General features: G+C 41.5%; 1 protein-coding gene across 1 annotated transcript in view; it reads right to left on the bottom strand.

Annotated features, from left to right (window-relative positions):
* The window catches only part of Deptor (DEP domain containing MTOR interacting protein), a 140,534-nt gene that overhangs the window by 5,615 nt on the left and 116,004 nt on the right, over positions 1 to 18,915 (bottom strand). The gene's annotated exons all lie outside the window — the stretch shown is intronic.

Genomic DNA, 18,915 nt, shown 5'->3' with positions numbered 1-18,915 from the left:
TGTACGTCAATAATGTGCCTGGTGAAGAAGCATTTATTTTAGGGTTTCACAAAATTGGGCTTAAATCCTAACTCAGAACCTTAAGCTAGGTTATTTAAATTTCTGAGCTTTATTTCCTTCAATTCTAAAATAGGGATGTTACCTACCTTATGAGGTTATTGCAAGAATTAAAGAAGATGAAATACACAAAGCTTCGTTACAGTGCTCCAAACCTGTGGAGATGCAATGTCTCCTTACAGTCACTGTGTTTTTTTTTTATGGCTGTAATTATTCATATGGACTCAGTAGACAAGAAGACCCTATGGTCCAGTGTTCTCTAAACAGTTCTCTTTTTATAAATATTGTTTCTACATGATTATTAATAGTGCTTCCTAGTACTTCCTTCCATTTGTCAAGGGGTCCAGTCATTTTTTCCAGTATTGTGTATGGAACCCAGGGGCACTTTACCAAGAAAGCCACTTTCACAATCCCCACCCCACTCCTACTTTTTTTTTTTTTTTTTTTTTTAAGACAAAATGTCCCTAAGTAGTTAAGGCTGGCCTCAAACTTGCAATCCTCCTGCCTTAGCCTCTGGAGTCACTGGGATTACAGGCATGTGCCATCACACCTGGCTGAAGTGTACCAGTTGTAATGATAAATTCTACACATATCCCTACTTCCTATCCCCAGAAAAGTGGATGAGGCTAACAAAGGCTAACTTTTACAGTGAGTGGTAACCTATGGGCAGGAGAGGGAACCACAAAACAATGACAAGCACCGTTCATTTATGTGCGCCCACTCTGTATATATCAGTTAAGTTTGGTAAGTCTGTGCTTATTTGTTATAGCAGCAGTACTTATACATATTCAGTGTTGAATGAACTGAATAACTAAATGCATAAATAAAACAGCACAATTAGGATTGAGTCTGAAGGTCTTCTTGCTCCATATAAATCTCTCCTCTCACTGGGAAAATAAGAAAATAGGAAGAAGGAAAAGACAGCAAGCAGGAGAAGGGATAGAAACAGAAAGAAGGAAAAGGAAGGATGGAAGATGGTTGAGATGAACTAATTGAGTGATGAGTCCCATATCTGTGGTTCTCATCATCTCACTCCTGTTAGTACAAGCCTGAGTAACTAATGTGTGCTCCTGCTCCTAACTGGTTATTAATTAATTTAGTGTTGAAGGATTCAACCAAACAATGTGGAAAATACAAAAACATTCTGAAACTACCATTTCCCTTTAGGTGTTTTCTGAATGGGTGTTGTAGTCCGTTTTTTCATGGCTGTGACCAAAGATATGACAAGAAAATTAGAGGAGGGAAAGTTTATTTGGGGCTAATGGTTTCAGGAGTCTCTGTCCACAGGTGGCTGACTCCATTCCTCAGGGCCCAAGATAAGGCAGGACATCATGGTGGAAGAGATGTGGAGGAAAGAGGCTCAGGTCATGGTCACCAGGAAGTCGAGAGCTCTGCTCCACACCACAAAATATACACCCCAAAGGCATGCCCAATGGCCCACCTCCTCCAGACACACCCCACCAGCCCCAGGCACCACTTAGTTAATACCTATTGGGGGGCTGACCCACCAATTAGGTTAAAGCTCATAATCCAATCATTTCACCTCTAAACCTTCTTGTGTTGTCTCACCCATGAGCTTTGGGGGGAGCAGGGTGATGGGATACCTCACATCTAAACAATAACAGAGGATAATTTCAATTTAAATTTAAACATTATATTAAGTCCCAAACAATCTATACCTACTACTTAGGTACACCAAGTTTGAAAGTACTAAAAGGTCAGTTCTGCCTCTGCAGAAAAGATGTGGGATTTAGAATCCGACAATTAGATTGACAGCCTTGGCCCCTTTGATGGACGACTTTAATCCAATCACTTCTGTTCTTCTATGTCTCAGAATATGTTTTAGTCATTTTTTTCGTTGCTGTGACTAAAAGGTCTTACCAGAACAATTTTAGGGAAGGAAAGTTTTATTTAGGGGCTCATGGTTTCAGAAGTCCAAATCCACAGACAGAAGACTCCATTCCTAGGGGCTCAAGGAAAAGGCAGTTATCATGGTGAAGACTGTGGCAGACGGAACCAGCTCACTTGATGATCAGAAAGCAGAGAGAGAGAAAGGACTTCACTTGCCAGATACAAAATATATCCCCCATAACCACACCCCCAGTGAACCATTTCCTCCAACCATACCCCACCTGCCTCCAGCCACCACCCAGTTAATCCCATGAGGGACTAATTCCTCCTCAATCATTTCTCCTCCAAACCTTCTAGCATCGTTTCACACATGAGTTTTTTGGGACACTTCACATCCAAACAATAACATGATATGTCTTATTTTTAAAAGAGTCAGGTAAACATGCTCATCCTCACAGGTTCAGATTAGAGAATGCACTTAAAACCTTTTCCTTAACACCAAGCAATACAGTAGTGCTGGGTTCTATTCATCTTTTTCCTTAAAAACACTCCCTTCAAGGTCACATACAAAACAGAATAGAGAGTGGAAGGTCATAAGCAGACTGTTTATTTACTCAGTGAACAGTTGCTATTTCTTCTTGAATTTTCTACTCCCCAATTTACATCACTAAGGTGTTTCACCTGCCCAAGGCCACCCCATGATCACCAGTTTTCCTGTTCCTTTTCATTAGTCTTTCCTCTTGGATTCAGGGCATGTCTTATATAAAATCAGCAGTTGTCATCCATGGTCAAGGTCAGAGTCATAATGGAGATCATGCAGCAGGTTCTAATTCCTCCCCAAGTGGGTCACAGTAATGCACAGGACAGTTTAGCTCTAATTTCACATAGGCATTAGCCTGAGCTTTGTTTTTGTTTTTTTGTTTTTCTTCTGCAGAGCAGACTCTCCAGCCAAAGAATGGGAGGAATTTCACCCCCTCCCATACCAGAGAGTTGGTCTTTAGAGCTTGATTCTTCTTTCCTCTTTGTATTGCCAAATAATCCAGTCATTTTGAAGGCAAGAATTTCCAGGAAGTCCAGCTCCAGCTCACCCTTCACAGGTTCCCCAAGATTAAATGTGTCTCTGCATCACACAGGGTCACATTCAGAATGAGTCATCACCACACTGGGTTTTGTCTATAGTTTGTTTTAATTGACCAACAATAAAGAAATAGAAATTCTTCAGATAAAATCCAGATTGGGGCCTCTCTTGGACAAGGGGAAGACCTGATCACACCAGGCCTGGATGGCCACTGGACAGGGGCTGGGTAAGGGCAGCCCCTTCTCAATGGGGCATACGCCACCCTCTCATTTGCCACCGTAATTTCTACTTCCTAACTTATGCTTAGCTGATGGGCATTTGAGTTGGAAGTCCCCTATCTGGAACCAGCAGAGAAAAGAAGCCAAAGAGACAGCGGCTTGAAGCTTCAAGAACTGAAGGAGAAATGAAATGTGGAGTATCCATGCAAGGGGATGTTATCCAGCCATAAAATGGAACAAACCACACGCTGTAACACGGATGAGCTTAGAAAACATATAAAGTGAAAGAAGCCAGTCACAATAGCCCAGAGAGAGAGGATTCCACTTGCCAGATACAAAATATATACCCCATATCCATGCCTCCAGGGACTACTTCAGAGGAGCCATCGGTAGGAAACGTTTAGAGTGGCTGAGTCCTATGGGCTGCAGAGGGCTGGAGAACAGGGGTAGGACCTGGGAGTGATTGCTAAAGGGTAAGGGGTTTCCTTTTATTTATGATTTTATTTATGATCTGAACATCATAAATCTTGGTGAGTGGTGGCTTGAATTAAATTTAATTTTAGGCAAAGGGAGAGGATCATTTCTGGGTTTTGGTTTGTATGCATGTGCACACATAGGCACATTTCTCAAATACCAAAGTGTGACTTATTTGCTTTCTCATAAAATAAGGCAATAAGACTGGGCAATTAGACATTCTCACTCCCTTGCAAAGTAGCAGGGGCAATAGGGGGTTAGAACAAATGCCCGGTGAACAGCTCATACCCCACAATCCTCTTTACCTGTGCCAACACCTGGGTACACCTCTGGGAGTATAACAATCAAGGGGAGACCTCTGCCACCAAGGGGAAAAGGCTAAGACATCTTGAACCAAAGTGAGTGTGAAGAACTTAAAAAAAAAAAAAAAAGATTTAACCACCAGAGTCCTTGCTTTCATGAAGCTCACAATTTAGTTGGAGAAGCAGAATATCACAGGTAGGGTCCTTTCAAAATTGAGGGCAACTTTTCAGTAAAGTCTGTCCATTGACTGAAAACCTGTCTTTGGGGATGGGAATATAGCTCTGTGGTAGAATAAGTGCCTAGTATACATGAGGCCCTGGGTTCAATCCCCCCAGTAACACACACACACACACAGGAGACGGGAGAATAAAACATATTCTTTTCCAAGCACCAATCCAGGTACTTTAAATACTTAATAAAAAATCCTCCTGGCCGGGCGCATTGGTACACACCTACAATCTCAGTGGCTTGGAGGCTGAAGCAGGAAGATCACAGGAAGCTCAAAGCCAGTCTCAGCAACTTAGCAAAGCCCTAAGCAACTTGGCAAGACTGTCTCAAAATAAAAAGGGCTGGGGATGTGGATCAGTGGTTGAATGCTCCTTGATTAAATTCCCAATACCAAACAAACAAACAAACCAATAAAAAAAGAAAGAAATTTCCTAATAACCATGTAGTGACATATGTTAGGTTCTGGCCAGACACCCAGCTGTCATCCTAAAATCAGCTTGATATCTTTTTCAGAAATCACCTTCCCTCTGTCTCTACTGTGGGCAATATGGATAGGAATGTCAACGGAGGTGCCCTGTCACCTCCCTCATTCATGGGGTCACCTGACTCAAGCTTGGCCATTCACACTCACTCTCCCTGAAGCACTGAATCTGGATGTAACACTAAAGACAAACTTCATTTGCATTGGTTCTTAGGTCTCCAGGTCATCTCTATTCCTGTCCCTTGCTTATCAATTGTGGTTCTCTAGATTTGCCTTTGATTGTTTTATGTACTTGATATCCTTCTAATCAGTTCTTTTTTTTTTTTTTTTTTTCTTATCATAGCTGGTATCTCTCATTGGCAACCCATAATTCCCAATACAATCCTTGTGAGCAAACTGAATGTCAGGGAGGTCAAGTTACTTGCTCAAGGTCACACAGCTAAGTACCACATCTGGAATTTAAACTCCATATGAATCCACAGCATTACACAGATACAAATTTATGAAGTACAGTATGTACACGTGAATTCTGAGGGATGCAGAGAAGAGTGGAAGATAGGTATTTTTTTTCTCTTTAACTGTTAAATAGTTGTAGATCCACTCAAATCTCTTACAGTTTTGATGTTTAGGATCTTTCAACTTTTTAAGAAGGTTTTTATTCAATTAGGACTGGGTTGCTATGTGTATCATTTGTCATTCTCAACAACATGTAGAGTTAGACACTTATTTCACAATTTTCCTTAAAGGAAGAAAAAAAGGCTTCAAAACCTTTATCATGCTTATATTCAAGGTAGTATTTTTAGAATTAGATTTCAGAAAGACGTCATCTCTCCCCAAGTGTTCTCAACACTGTGGTTCCTGCAGTTCCAATGTCCTGTTACTAAAAATGTACAAAACGATCTAGAACTGCAGTCTTACAGTGTAAGGTATTCAGTCATAATGGACCTCCAATTAGCATCCATGGTACACTATGTTTTGCAAATCAACATGCATTATGAGTAACCACAGGAAGTACACAGCTTGGGGGGAAATGACTTCTCTGTATTAAAAAGCAAACAGACCCCAATACAGAGAACAGGTGCCTCTGAAATGGCCCACCTGAGGAACATATTACCCCCTACCTGGGCTGGAGGGCTCAGATGAGAATTCAAGCGTGTTCAGAACACTTTTCCTTATAATCATCTTTATCATGTCTATTTTCAAAGACTGGGCTGCAGTTCTTTCATTTCCCCAATTCTTAGAAAAGCGATCAATCATGAGTTTGTGCAGCTGCTCTGTAACTCATCTCCCAGGAGTGTGTGTGCTGCAGAGGATTGAGTCCAGGGCCTCACGCATGCTGGGCAAGTGTTCTACCACTGAAGTTACATCCCCAGCCATTTTTATTTTTTATTTTGAGACAGAATTTCACTAAATTGCTCAGGCTGGCTTCAAATGTGGGGTCCTCCTGCCTCAGCTTTCAGAATAGCTGGGATTACAGGTGTTTGCTACCATACCTGGCAAAGTTTAGGATCCAGTCTCTCCCATCTGCTAACTTTTAAATGAAGCGACACGAAACATGTTATCATCAATGAAAAGAAGAACAACACCTTCGTCTGTCACAGTAAGCTTAGGAAAGAAATGTCTCTGAGCAAGCAAGCAGTGGAGAAAAGTGTAAGGAATTGAGTGGGCCTTGTAAGAGTTAACAAGAGGAAGGCAGGACTAAGCACATTTCAGGGTGTGATCAGGTTGGAACAAATACCTAGGCAGAACTCCAGCCTTCCTCCTGATAGGAAGCCAAATCAACTAAATAATCTTGCCTCTAATTCCTCTCCCTGCGCCAGTCCTGGCAGATGGATGATAACCCTCTGGACAGGCTGAGTTCCCAAGGGATTGTGCAACTGCACATTTGTTCTTACATGGCTGAAGTCCCACAATTACTCAACTTGATTCATCCAAAGTGGGAGCGAGGCTGGGGAGAAACACAGCACCTACAATTACAAGAAGGTCTTCTCCCTGCCCTGGCAATCTGTATCCATTCAGAATGGTGCACCCTGCCACTGCTTCATTCTTATGAATGCACTTTGACTTGTCTTTGCCTCTTTTGTTTTTCTTTCTTTCTTTCTTTTCTGATCTTGAAATGATTGAAGGGTGAGCTGCTTCAGACTTTCTCTGAAGATTACAGAAAATGTTTAGAGAGATAGAGGCAGATAAAGTTTTGGAGACAAAATCAGAAGGAAGAGAGAGATAAAAGAGACAGAAACAGATGCAGAAAATAATCAGGAAGAGCTGGTTCCTAGTTATGGGGTGGGGAATCCTGTCCATCTAAATGACAGAAAGCAGGAACCAGATGCCAGGCAGCAAACCTAAAATTCTCAACCAAGCAGAATGCTCTACTGTGCTCTAGAGATCATCCTGATCAAGATCCCATTAAAAGTGAAACCCTGTTCTATCAGACCCTGCCAGCCATCCAGCCTATCTTCTCTTAAACACTTCTTAGGTCAGGAAATGCAGCAAATGATAAGGAAGGCTTTTGGGGGCTGGGGGCAGTTGCATGGTAGCTGTTCCTGCTATGTGTGCAATCAACATTATCTAAGTCACTTTTAATGCCAATTGCTTAAGCAAAAAGCACACTCAGATATAAAATGCTAGCTTGCGAACTGCACTGCAAATACAAGTTACTTTGAGGAGTTTTCTCAAGTGTGGACTCTCAGATCTCACCCAAGACCTACCAAATCAGACTCTCCAGGAGTGTGCTCTGAGAATTTCCATTTTCATTGAGCATATCAGGTACCATTTCGAGAAACAGTGCTGCAAAGCATCTAGTCAAAATGTTTCCAACATCCTTAGTTTAAATGCTCATCCCACCTGTCTTACAACATTATATTCTTTAACCATGAGTATTAACAACTTCAAACAAGAGAAAAAAAATCACATTTCAGTTTTTTACTTGAGTCAAATTTTGCTACCTTTTAGGCTTCAACGCTAATAATAATTATAAAATGCTGAAGATTAGAGCCACAATCAGAGATAACATCTAAGTTTCCCAAAACACAACACAAAAAGTAAAACATGCTGTCATGTTAGTCCACACATACCTTTAATGACATTTATGAGCTATATCTCAACTGTTGATGTCACAAATTAATACTATGGTCAGGCCTACTGAGAATAAAGTTACAATTTTTGAAGGCCAAAACATCAAAAAGAAAAGAAGGCTGGGGTAAACCACAGCAAAAAGAGTCATGAGTAAATTAAGAAATATTTGAAAAATATTGAAATTTAGTGTTCAGAAAGAAAAACAAGTTATATTTTGATTGTTCTTATTTCCTTAATCTTTGCTTCAAATCGTACATGTGACTGTCATAATAGGATCCTGAATAATGTGAAGCAATGGCAGACACATTTCCCCAAAGCACTATCTCTCCTCTCCAATGCACACTTCTGAAAGCCCAGCCATTTGGTCCACAACTTAATCTGTCTGGGAGGTGAAAACAAGTACCATAAACAGGGTAGCTTACAAATAACAAATACTTGTCTCCCATTTCTGGAGGGCAGGAATTATAAAATCACCACACCAACAAAGAGGTACTGGGGAGGGCCAATGGCTTCCTTGCAGATGATACCTTCCCATCCTCATATCAGGAGGGGTGAGAGCACTCTTTCAGGACACTTTTATAAGCGCATAACGGCATTCATGAAGGCTCCACCTCCACCTCCGTGAGCTCATAACTTCCCAAAGGTCTCACCTCCTAATACCATCACCTTGGGGCCTAGGATTTCAATGTGTGAATATGTTAATTTGGGAGACACAAACATTCATTCCACAGCAGTCCTTACCCCAGACCACTTCTTAGGTCACAACTTGCTAATCAGCACGGACAGTGCTATAATAGCTAAGAACGCCTAACCTTCTTTCAAAGTTTCTTTTCTTTTCCTTTTTTTTTTTTTTTAAATACTGGAGATTGAACCTAAGAGTGCTTAACCACTGAGTCCCATCCATAGCCCATTTTTTATATATTTTTTGAGACAGGATCTCACTAAATTCCGAGGCTGGCTTTGAATTTGTGATCCTCCTGCCTCAGCCTCCAGAGCCACCAGGATTACAGGCATGCACCACCATGCCCAGCCCTCTTCCAAAGTTCTTGATGTGTGTGATTTCACTTAAAATTCTCATCATACCCTCCTGAGGCAGTTAATTATTTTTATTCTTATTTTACAATGGAAACTTAAGTTACTTCACTGGCCCAAGTGTAGCTACAAGTGGTGAAGCCAGGATTCTGACCTTGAACTTGAAGATTTACATCCTAGATTACTCTGCATCCTGCAATCAGCTAGCCACTCCCCTAAAACTGGCACTAACACCCTATGGATGAACACTCTACTCTGATATGGTGTCTAAGTGCCTCTTAGACATAATTAATTTCTCAAGAACACAACATTTGCTTTTTCCTTCTACTATCCCTGAATATGGAACACTGCTCATTTCATGGTCATCATTATTACCACTATCATCCTTATACAGAGAAGAAAATAAATAAGAACAGGTAGGGGACATATTTATTCTCCTAAAAATAACTCTCATGCCTGTAATCCCAGCTGCTTGGGAGACTAAGGCAGGAGGATCACAAGTTCAAGGTCAGCCTCAGCAATTTAGCATAGCATTGAGTAACTTAGCAAAAAGACCCTGTCTCAAAACAAAAAATAAAAAGGGCTGGGGATGTGGCTCGGTGTTTAAATGCCCTTGGGTTCAATCCCTAGTTAAGAAAGAGAAAGAAAGGAAGGAAGGAAGGAAGGAAGGAAGGAAGGGAGGGAGGGAGGGAGGGAAGGAGGGAGGGAGGGAGGGAGGGAGGGAGGGAAAGAAAAGAAAACAATAACTCAGGCAAACGTAAGTCAGATCCAGCAGGGTTATGTGCCATCTTATCTCCAAAGACAGTTCAGATAACCGTGTTTCCTCATAACCTGAAGGAGGACGAGGAAGGTCCTTCTCACTGTTGGCAGCTCTTCTCCTCTGCTAGAATTAACCAGGATGCAACAATGAGGGGAAGATTAATGATTTCTGGATGAAGAGCTTAAAGATTCCAGAGGAATAGAGAAGGGTACAATCACCTTTGATGGCAATGCTACATATAATTCAGCCAGCAAGTTCCCTAAACCACATCGTTTGTCATACAATCGATTATATTACCTAATCTCTGCCTTCACCCAGCATGAACAATTCCACTCACAATGCTTTTTTTGCTGTTGTGGTGATTGCTGCTTCATAATAGAAACAGAAGAGCAAAAGATTAAATATAGCATCTGTCTTGAGTAGGTGGGTGAGAAATTGGGTATAACATGATCAACACAGCATAGATGTCACCATGCTTGATAATAAACACCCTTTAAGTGCATCTAAAACTTGGTTTATCCACAGCAAAAATCAATTTCCTATGGAGTTTATCCCTGGGGATATTCTTATTCTCTCCTTCCTTCCTCTCTTTCTGATGAGGGATTCTCCAAGGACCCTCAAGCACAGGGTAAAAGAAAAGTAGCGCAGAAGCGGGAGTCAGGAGATAAATTCTAATCTCAACTCTACACCCAATAAACTGAGTTACGGAGCATGCTATTTCCCTTCTCTGGGTATTAGTTCTTCATCTGATAAATTAGATAGGAAAAAAACATTTTTAGAAAATTTAAAGTACATTTTAGCTCTAATGTTCTATGTGGAAAAGAAAATGGTGATTGAACAACATGTTTACTATTAAAAGTGCCTTTGGTTTATTAAATACTTATGTGCCAAGAACTAGGCCAGGCATTTGTTTCTATTAAATTTGTAAAGGAAATGTTATTCTTAGATACGTAAACTGAAGTTTCAGTGCCAAGCAAATGGAAGAACATGAGATCAGAGTTTCTTTCGTGCACTTAATGCATTTTAGGTTTATGAACAAACAAACAAAGCAAAAAGACATATTACAAAGCTCTCTTCCCTTAAGACAGTTATCATAGCCGTAGGCAGAATGTGACAGGACTAAAAGTCTAGTAACTGACCCCCATACATGTGCATTGGACTTAAGACCAAAACAGCACTATAGAAAAGAGAAACATTTTATAGTGATCAAAGGTTTGAACCTTTATTAGGAAGATTAAAAAAAATTGAAAACACTTATGCACCTAAAAAAAGTCTCATAAACCACACAGCAAAATTCACAGAATTCAAAGGATAAATGGGCAATTACACAAAAACAGTTAAGACTATTCTGTCCCATTTTCAATAAAGGATAGAGCAATTACACAGAAGGTCACCTTAGACATAGGTAATACATATATATAGCCTATGATCAGCAATTCCGCTCTATATTGTACACAATATCATGCTTATGGTAATGACTAATTTATAAAGACTTCAAAAATAGATAACTAGTCCATGATTTAGAATTCCTTGGTAGTGGTTACACTAGCAATTCAGTTTGTAATAACTGTAGATGTACTTAAATACTTTGTACATTTTTACATAGTTCAATAACATTTTCCTTTTAACCCCTACCTTTATAAGTTACTAGTTTTGTGACTGTGAGCAAGTTGAAAACTCTGAATTCTACTTTACTCATATGTAAAGTAAGGATCAAGTTTATTAATAGGATCAAATCTGATTAAGTACTAATCTCAGTGTTTAATACCAGTAAATATTAAATAAATGTTGGCTTTTCTCTTTCATTCCTCTTCCTACGCAATCCTTCTTCCACCATATAGCCCAGTGAAAGCAAATTGTTGAAGGCAAGGCTTCTTATTCAGGAAAGCCAGTCTGGATTCTAGTTTGGGAAATGCAAACTTGTCAAGTGATGGCCTCACTCAGATGAAGAATTTTATTTTTAAGTATCTTTATTTACTTATCTTTATGTGGTACTGAGAATCGAACCCGGTGCCTCACACATGTGAAGCAGGCACTCTACCACTGAGCTACAGCCCCAACCCCCAGATGAAGCATGTTTAAAAAATGAAAAGAGAATTTTCTCCAATCTAAGAGAACCCTACAAAGACAGAGAATCCAGAAGCCACAGTAATCCATTAGTATACTTTGAAAGTAAACAGAGGGGTCAGAGCAGAATCTGTGGAATCCGTGGTCCTGTCCCTAAGGTATTCACATTAACAAAGCTGTTTCAGAGCTGAAACAGTTGCACAGTGTAATTAGACTCAAAGATGGTCCTTCATCAAAATATTAGAGACATAAGCCAGCTCAAGATTTGCTGGTAAGTAGGAATTCATTACATCCATGGAATACTTTATGCTTATAAAAACATTCACACTCATCAAGGACACGACTTAGAATTTTCAGATGCTGCTGTTGTAAATAAGTTGTGTGTTTGTGTCTCTAGCAGAATAGCCAGGACAGCAGAACACTGTTCTTAGGGGTAAAAGGAGGGAGAAAAAAAAGAAAGAAAGAAGAAGAAAACTTGCAGCTGTATCTTCAGCCCCATAAATCTCTTCTCCAAGTATGCACTGGCTGGAGTGACGGGTGTGGGAGGAGGTAGAGGTCCAGCTCTTGGACAAGCACAGGATTCTCTCCCCAGGGAATTAGTCTTTCTCTAAGCCTCATGCATTTTAAGCATGCTATATGTCTATGTAGTGTCCCCAAAGAACAGTGCACAATTAGCCTTGAAGGAAGGCCAACTGTTCATAAGAGTGACTATCTTTCACAATAAAACAACAATGACAGTGACTCAAAGCAACACAAAAGCATGTTTGTTTCAAATTGAGAAATTCAAAGTGCCTGCTGGCCCTGCACAGAATCTGCCCCATTTGAACCCATCAATCACTGGTGTGTGTCAGATCTAGGCTTACCCTTGGTCCACTCTGCCCAGCTGGGTAAATCAACCCCAGGGGGATTGTGGTACACCCAAAGGAGGGGCAAGAATGGGGAATGCTGGCTCAGTTGGTGGAACTTGATTCTCAAAGTTAAGACAAAAAGATTTGTTTTCCTGGGATTTTCTCTAGAGATATGGATCAAGCCAAATAGAGGATCTGTGACCCATACTGACAGTTCACGTCCACTTCCCACAGGCAGCCCAGGACTGTTCTAGGACCACTTGCAAGGCCTGCTTGCATTTCAAGGCATACAGCATATTCTCAATGTGGCACTTTCCCAAAGCCATAAGAAAAGTCCAGTCACTGGAAAGAAGCAATGTATGCACGTTTCCGATCACCTTAGGATGAAATCTCACTCTCACACTCCTAAGGTGCTCCTAGTCAGCTTTTGCGTCAATAAAACAAATGACAAGAACAATTCAGAAGAGGAAAAGTTTATTTTGGCTCATGGTTTCAGAGATTCAGTCAATGTTTAACTGATTCCATGCCTCTAGACCCCAGGTAAGGCAGAACATCATAGCAGAAAGGGAAGTTGAGGAAAGCAACTTAAGACACAGGAAGCAGAGAGAGTGAGCTCCGCTCTCTAGGGACAAAATATAAACCCCACAAGGTGCATAGATGCACCCCCTACTTACTGTATCCCACCCTCCCTGTCTGCAGTTACCACCAGTTAATCCATATCATCGGATGAATCCTCCATTCAGGTTACACCTCTCATAATCTAATCATATCACCTTTGAAAATTCTTGCATTGTCTCACGTATGAGCTTTTGGGGGATGTCACATATCTAAACCATAATAGCCACCACAAAATTGGCTTACTCTGGATACAGAAAGCTCCTCAGAACTCCCTGCAATTATGAGTGGGTTGAGGGGAGGTTCCAACAGCGGGAGGCACATCCTCCACACGTCGACTCAAATGCAAGGCTCCAGGAGGTCAGCCTTCCTCCCTGATCCCAAATTCCTTTCTCCATAAGAACCTTTTACCCAGTTATCTGTTTGGCTTTAAAATGTTTATTATTAACTGTTTTAACACTCAGAAATTATTAGACTTTTTTTCCCCCTCCAAAGATTTTAAAAGAGTGACTCTTCACCAAGATACAGAATATTAAGGTTATTCATCAGGCAACTAATTGAGTTATAACTTTGTTCTCATAAGCACAAGGCATTTTTCATATATGACTTCACCCACAAGGGATGATCTGTAGTGTGTTGGTGTTAGGATCTAACCTCTAAATGAGTCAACCTTTCTCATTCTTCCTCTAAGGTGGCCGTGCTCTGATATGGTTCAAGAACAAAATGGGGGCGGGGCATGCATATTGCAGATATGCCTAAGGACGTTGCCACCTAATTTGTAATGTTTTAATGGGAAAAACAAAAGAATTCAAATAGGATTGACCAGAGGGTACCCTTTTTTGGGTGTGGTCAGAGCTGGACTAAGAATCCTTACCTATCCTTTCCTGGATGCCCACAGAGGAAGGATCAAGCTGGTTTCTGTTCTAGAACCACTTCCTTATTCCACCATTACATGGCTATCATTAGGACCATGAAGCTGGCCCACTTCAGGACTGTCCCAGTTCAAGAACTTGTACTTAGGGTTCAAGAAAGTGTTCCATGCTGATTTGGTGAGATACTGGGGGTGAAGCCTTGTCTAGTATTTGAAAGTAGGTGTGGGACAGTGTGTCATCTGGATCATATCATTCTTAGAAGCCTTGGACACCAGTCACAGAGAACTGTATGAATTTGCGGAATAAAGTTCCTCAAATTGATATTCCTAGAGAGTTCATAGTGGGGTAGAGAGGGGGAGCATGGGAGGATTAGATGAATTCTAGATAGGGAAGAGGGGTGGGAGGGAAAGGGAGGGGGCAGGGGATGAGCAAGGGTGGTGGAATGTGATGGACATCATTATCCAAAGTACATGTATGAAGACTCAAATTGGGTGTCAACATACTTTATATATAAACAGAGATATAAAAAATGTGGTATATATGTATAATAAGAATTGTAATGCAAAACAAAACAAAGTACATGTATAAAGGCATGAATTGGCATGAACATACTCCATATATAAAGATATAAAAAATTGTACTCTATATGTGTAATAAGAATTGTAATGCATTCCACTGTCATGTATTTAAAAAAATAAAATCAATAAAACTAAAAAAAAAAAAAAGAAACTTATGTTACCTTATGCTATACGTTACCCACTCTGGTAACTGAGGACCAGGAAAGTAAAATAATTTCAACCCATTTGAAGGGCACTAGGGTACGATGGGGAAATCATGAGCTCTGAAGCCAGACCAACCTGAGCTGTTTTGGCTTCTAGCTCTCACACTCAGCTGCACCACCCATGGCTGTGGCTCAAACTCTTTCAGCCTCAACAATAATATGCAATTAATATTCAGTCCACAGGGTTGCGAGAAAGAGTAAAGGAGACAATACTCAGTAAGCAACTAGCACAGTAACCAACATAATGAACAACAAAAAGTGGTCCCTTCCTTTATCCCCTTTAGAATCCACTAGACTTGAAGTTACATAAGCACTCTACCTTCTAGGCTAGTTCCCAGGTCTATAATAGTTACTTTAAATGCTAAACCACTAGAATCTTAGCCAGGACCAAATTCCTTTACTAAGCCTCTATGCGAGAAAGCGATTAATTTATAGTCTAACTCTGGAAAACCAACTACATTTTGGACATTCAAAAATGTTTCCCAGAAAATTTTCCAGACAGCCACATTTAGCTTGGTCGTATTTCTTCTGTCTCTTACAGTGGCTGAAGTAAACCATGTCGAGTACACAACTAGGGTTTGCTGGGACCAGTTCTTTTAGAGGCTAGAGAGAAAATACTGTGAAAAGGATTCTTCTCTTCAAAACTTCATCCTTTCGGATCCCTGTCTCAAAGAGCCAGAGGGAATAAGACAGAGACGGTTTAGCTCACAGAGACAACTGTGGAAGCAGCCTCACTCTGGATGTAGAATTCCATCTCTGGTAGTAGGTATGAGGTCTGATGCTCAAGGAAAGCTGTCAACTTCCTTTAACAGGGCATCCTCACCACTGCTCTCTGGATGAGCCTCATTCATTCTCTCTACCCCTTCTTCCTATACTGATCATTTTCTGGACTGGCCATTAGGAAGAATGTCAGGAGTTGCCACATAGGAGCTGAGAGCCCCCTAGGTTTGAGCAATGGAAGCAGGTGGATCCCCATCTCTGCTGAGCAGAGGAGCAAAGCTTTGGGAGTAGATGTTACCCAGTGGGAGTGGGCTGCCCCTTCTAACATTACCCCTCTGCCTTATATGGATGGAATGGTCTTCTGAAGAGCCTCCTCCAATAAAATCAGGGTTTGAGGTGTGCTGCTTCTCTTTTCCAATGGATCCCTAAGGTTGAGAGCCGTCACAGAACCCAAAGAAAAGAGTATTTTCTGTCTGTGTGCAATTATTTCGTGCCAACCCAAATTCATCTGGAGTGACCAGATGAATGTTATGTGTTGTAGCAGAAGAACATGAATACAAATAAGAGGGTGGAGTTTTGTGGTATCAACTTGGCTAATCTAGAACTAGATTCCCAGATTCTCAGATTCCCTTTCCTGTGCAGTTCCAGGTTCAATTTGGCCACAAGAGAACTGTGCACAATATCTGAAAGGTGGAAGTGAAACAGCTACCATTGCTCATGGCTACTGTGGTTCATGGCAATGAAGGGTGGACACACGGGTACCTGTCCCTGGTCTCTATTGTTTCACATCCAGTTCTTCTCCCCAACTGATGGCACCACTGACCAATAGTGGCTTCCAAAATCCCACCAGCTGATGAGGCCGGAGTCTTCCAGACTCTTTGTCACTAGCTTCCCTTGTGAACCTACTCTACAACCTTCAGGAATGAAAGTTAGTGTCACCCAGAAAGAAGAATTGCAGAATGAAGGTTTGGGAATCAAAAGCAACCCAGGTGCTTTCTGGGGACTAAGGGCATATGGAAGAAGTATTATAAAAAGAGAAGTTCCTAAGACAGATGCAGAGAGGCTGATGGGTTATTACTTGAGGTCACTCTTCTATGAAGTGAGAGATAAATGCAGAAGTGCTGGTAACTTCCAACTTGCTCTTATTCTCCTCCACTCTATATTCACCTGTTCATATCACCTGCTGCCTCTGCTAAGAAAAGCTCAGACCCACTAAAATCAGTGTCAAAAGGAACGTGTCACCCAGGCTGAAGACTAAAGGGGGCATAAAAATGGAAGCTCACTGCACAGACACAGCTGACAAATGAGGATGGAGGCCGAGGACACAAGAGAATTCCAGATATCAAACCTGGCTGGCCAGGAGAATAATGATGGCAAGGACAGACATGGGGAAGGGGATTAATAGGAGATGCAACATTAAGGAGGGGCTTGGAAACATGACCATGCTGATGAGATGTGCTGCTGCAGTGTCCAGGATGAGACGGAGTATGGGCGAGGAGCTCTGAGAGAGCTTGGGGTGGACAGTCAGCTGACTTCCAATCACTGACACAAAGGTGAATGGTGAAACAGCAGGGGACAGACAGGGTCTCATTACAGCAAAATGGAGCACTGAATCATATACAAACATGACTTTAAGTGAACTATTTTTTGAGGAGTTATAGGTTCACGGAAAGATAGGGAGGAAAGCACAGACCCATATCCCCTTGCCTATAATCCTCCATGCATAGCCTCTCCCATTATCAACATCTTCCTCTTAAGAGGTCCATTTGTAGAACCAAAGAGGCCACACCACACATCATTATCACCCAGAGTCCGTGGTCACAATAGAGACCACTTTCTCTGCTGCACATCCCATTATAAGGGCAAACGTTTAATGGCACATACCCACCATTACAGTATCAAAGCAGCAACACCACCTCGAAATCAAACATGACCTTTTCTTCCAGTTATTTCTCTCCATTTAGATGCTATTTCCACAAGACTTGAAAATCCTAAAGAGAGCTGACCTCTCTCCACATGTGGGCCACTGCCTCCCCAGGCCTGATCAAGGCAGGGACAGTCAGGAACCTCTGGGCTTATAAAGATAAGATCGATGCCTGGTCTGGATTACTCTGGTTTTAGAAAGTAGAATTGAATCCCATTAACCCCAGGGTGGACATGTGCAGGTGGCTACCCTGCCCAGAACCCAGTATAGTTAAGGTCCTATTTTGTCTGCAGTGATTACACAGCTGTCCACACGTGGCTGTCACAAATGTAGCTTTATCCTGAGATGCACAGGGCTCTGTGGACACTCCTTATCCAGATGGCTGACATCCCACACTTTCCCTGCCCCAACAGTGAGCCCCATTTAAAACCCTGCATGTGAACTTTCTACCAGTCTGCACAAACTCTTGCCAACACTGAGAGGGTATAGGACTAGGTGTTGACACATGTGGGGAAAGTAAATATTTACCCTTTTATGGAGGAACATCCACACTTTAAAAGACCCAGAACATATATGAATAAATAACACTGACCTCCTCAAATTAGTCCTAAGCTTTCCTTAGGAAGTATATTTTTCTTGTCTTCACAAAGGCTCTGCTTCTTAAAAAAAACAAAAACAGGACACAGTAGAATCTTCCCAGGGTACAAGACCACAGGTGCTCATTGGCAGCCTCCCTAGGTATGGTGCCTGAGATGTGAACTGTGTTTTACACTGCTAGTTGGGGCAGGCTCGGCTTCCTAAATGCCACATGGCCCAGCTGTGATGATTCAAAGCAACCAGGATGAAGGCATGAGCAATATTTGGCTCTAGAGACTGTTATTAGGAATTAGGGGCTGCTGCTTGGCTTGGTGTGCTCCATGAGAATTTTGACATTAAGAGCTAGAAAGTTTTCCAATGTGTGTAACTGATACTCTGCAAGGAAATACCCCAACACCAAAAGTACATCAAACAAAAGATTTCATAAACAAGTCATAGGACACCGCTTTCCATCTGAATTTGAGGCATGAAAATCAACGTAGCCCCTGGTCCAGCAATATGCAGAACAAACAGCATTGTATTCCTCTCCAGAGATCCGGGACAGACATCCTTACACTTGGCTGTGCATGAAAATCACCTGGGAGTTTACACAGAGAGCTGACGTCTGGGGCTTAATCCAGATCAACCGTGTCTATATCTCTGAGTACTTTTTAGGAGTTTCCCAGATGGTTCTGATGCATAGTGAGAGATGAGAAGCCCTGGTCTGGGCAATCCTTGTTCTTGTTTATGCCTTGCTTTAAACAAGATGATTATATTCCATCAAGCCCAGTACCCTAAAATGCAGTTCATGGCATTGACTCTCAACTTGGCCATGAACAGCTCAGTGGGTTTCATTTTTTAATGTGTAAAATGGAGTCAGCAGTATTTCCTCATCTCTATTTCCTGAAGCTGTGAGACTACAATGAGAAACGTGATGTCCTCACACACGTTTTAC

The sequence above is a fragment of the Callospermophilus lateralis genome, chromosome 16, assembly GCF_048772815.1.
Source record: "Callospermophilus lateralis isolate mCalLat2 chromosome 16, mCalLat2.hap1, whole genome shotgun sequence".
Classification (NCBI taxonomy): domain Eukaryota; kingdom Metazoa; phylum Chordata; class Mammalia; order Rodentia; family Sciuridae; genus Callospermophilus; species Callospermophilus lateralis.
This window is presented reverse-complemented; position numbering and strand designations above follow the sequence as displayed.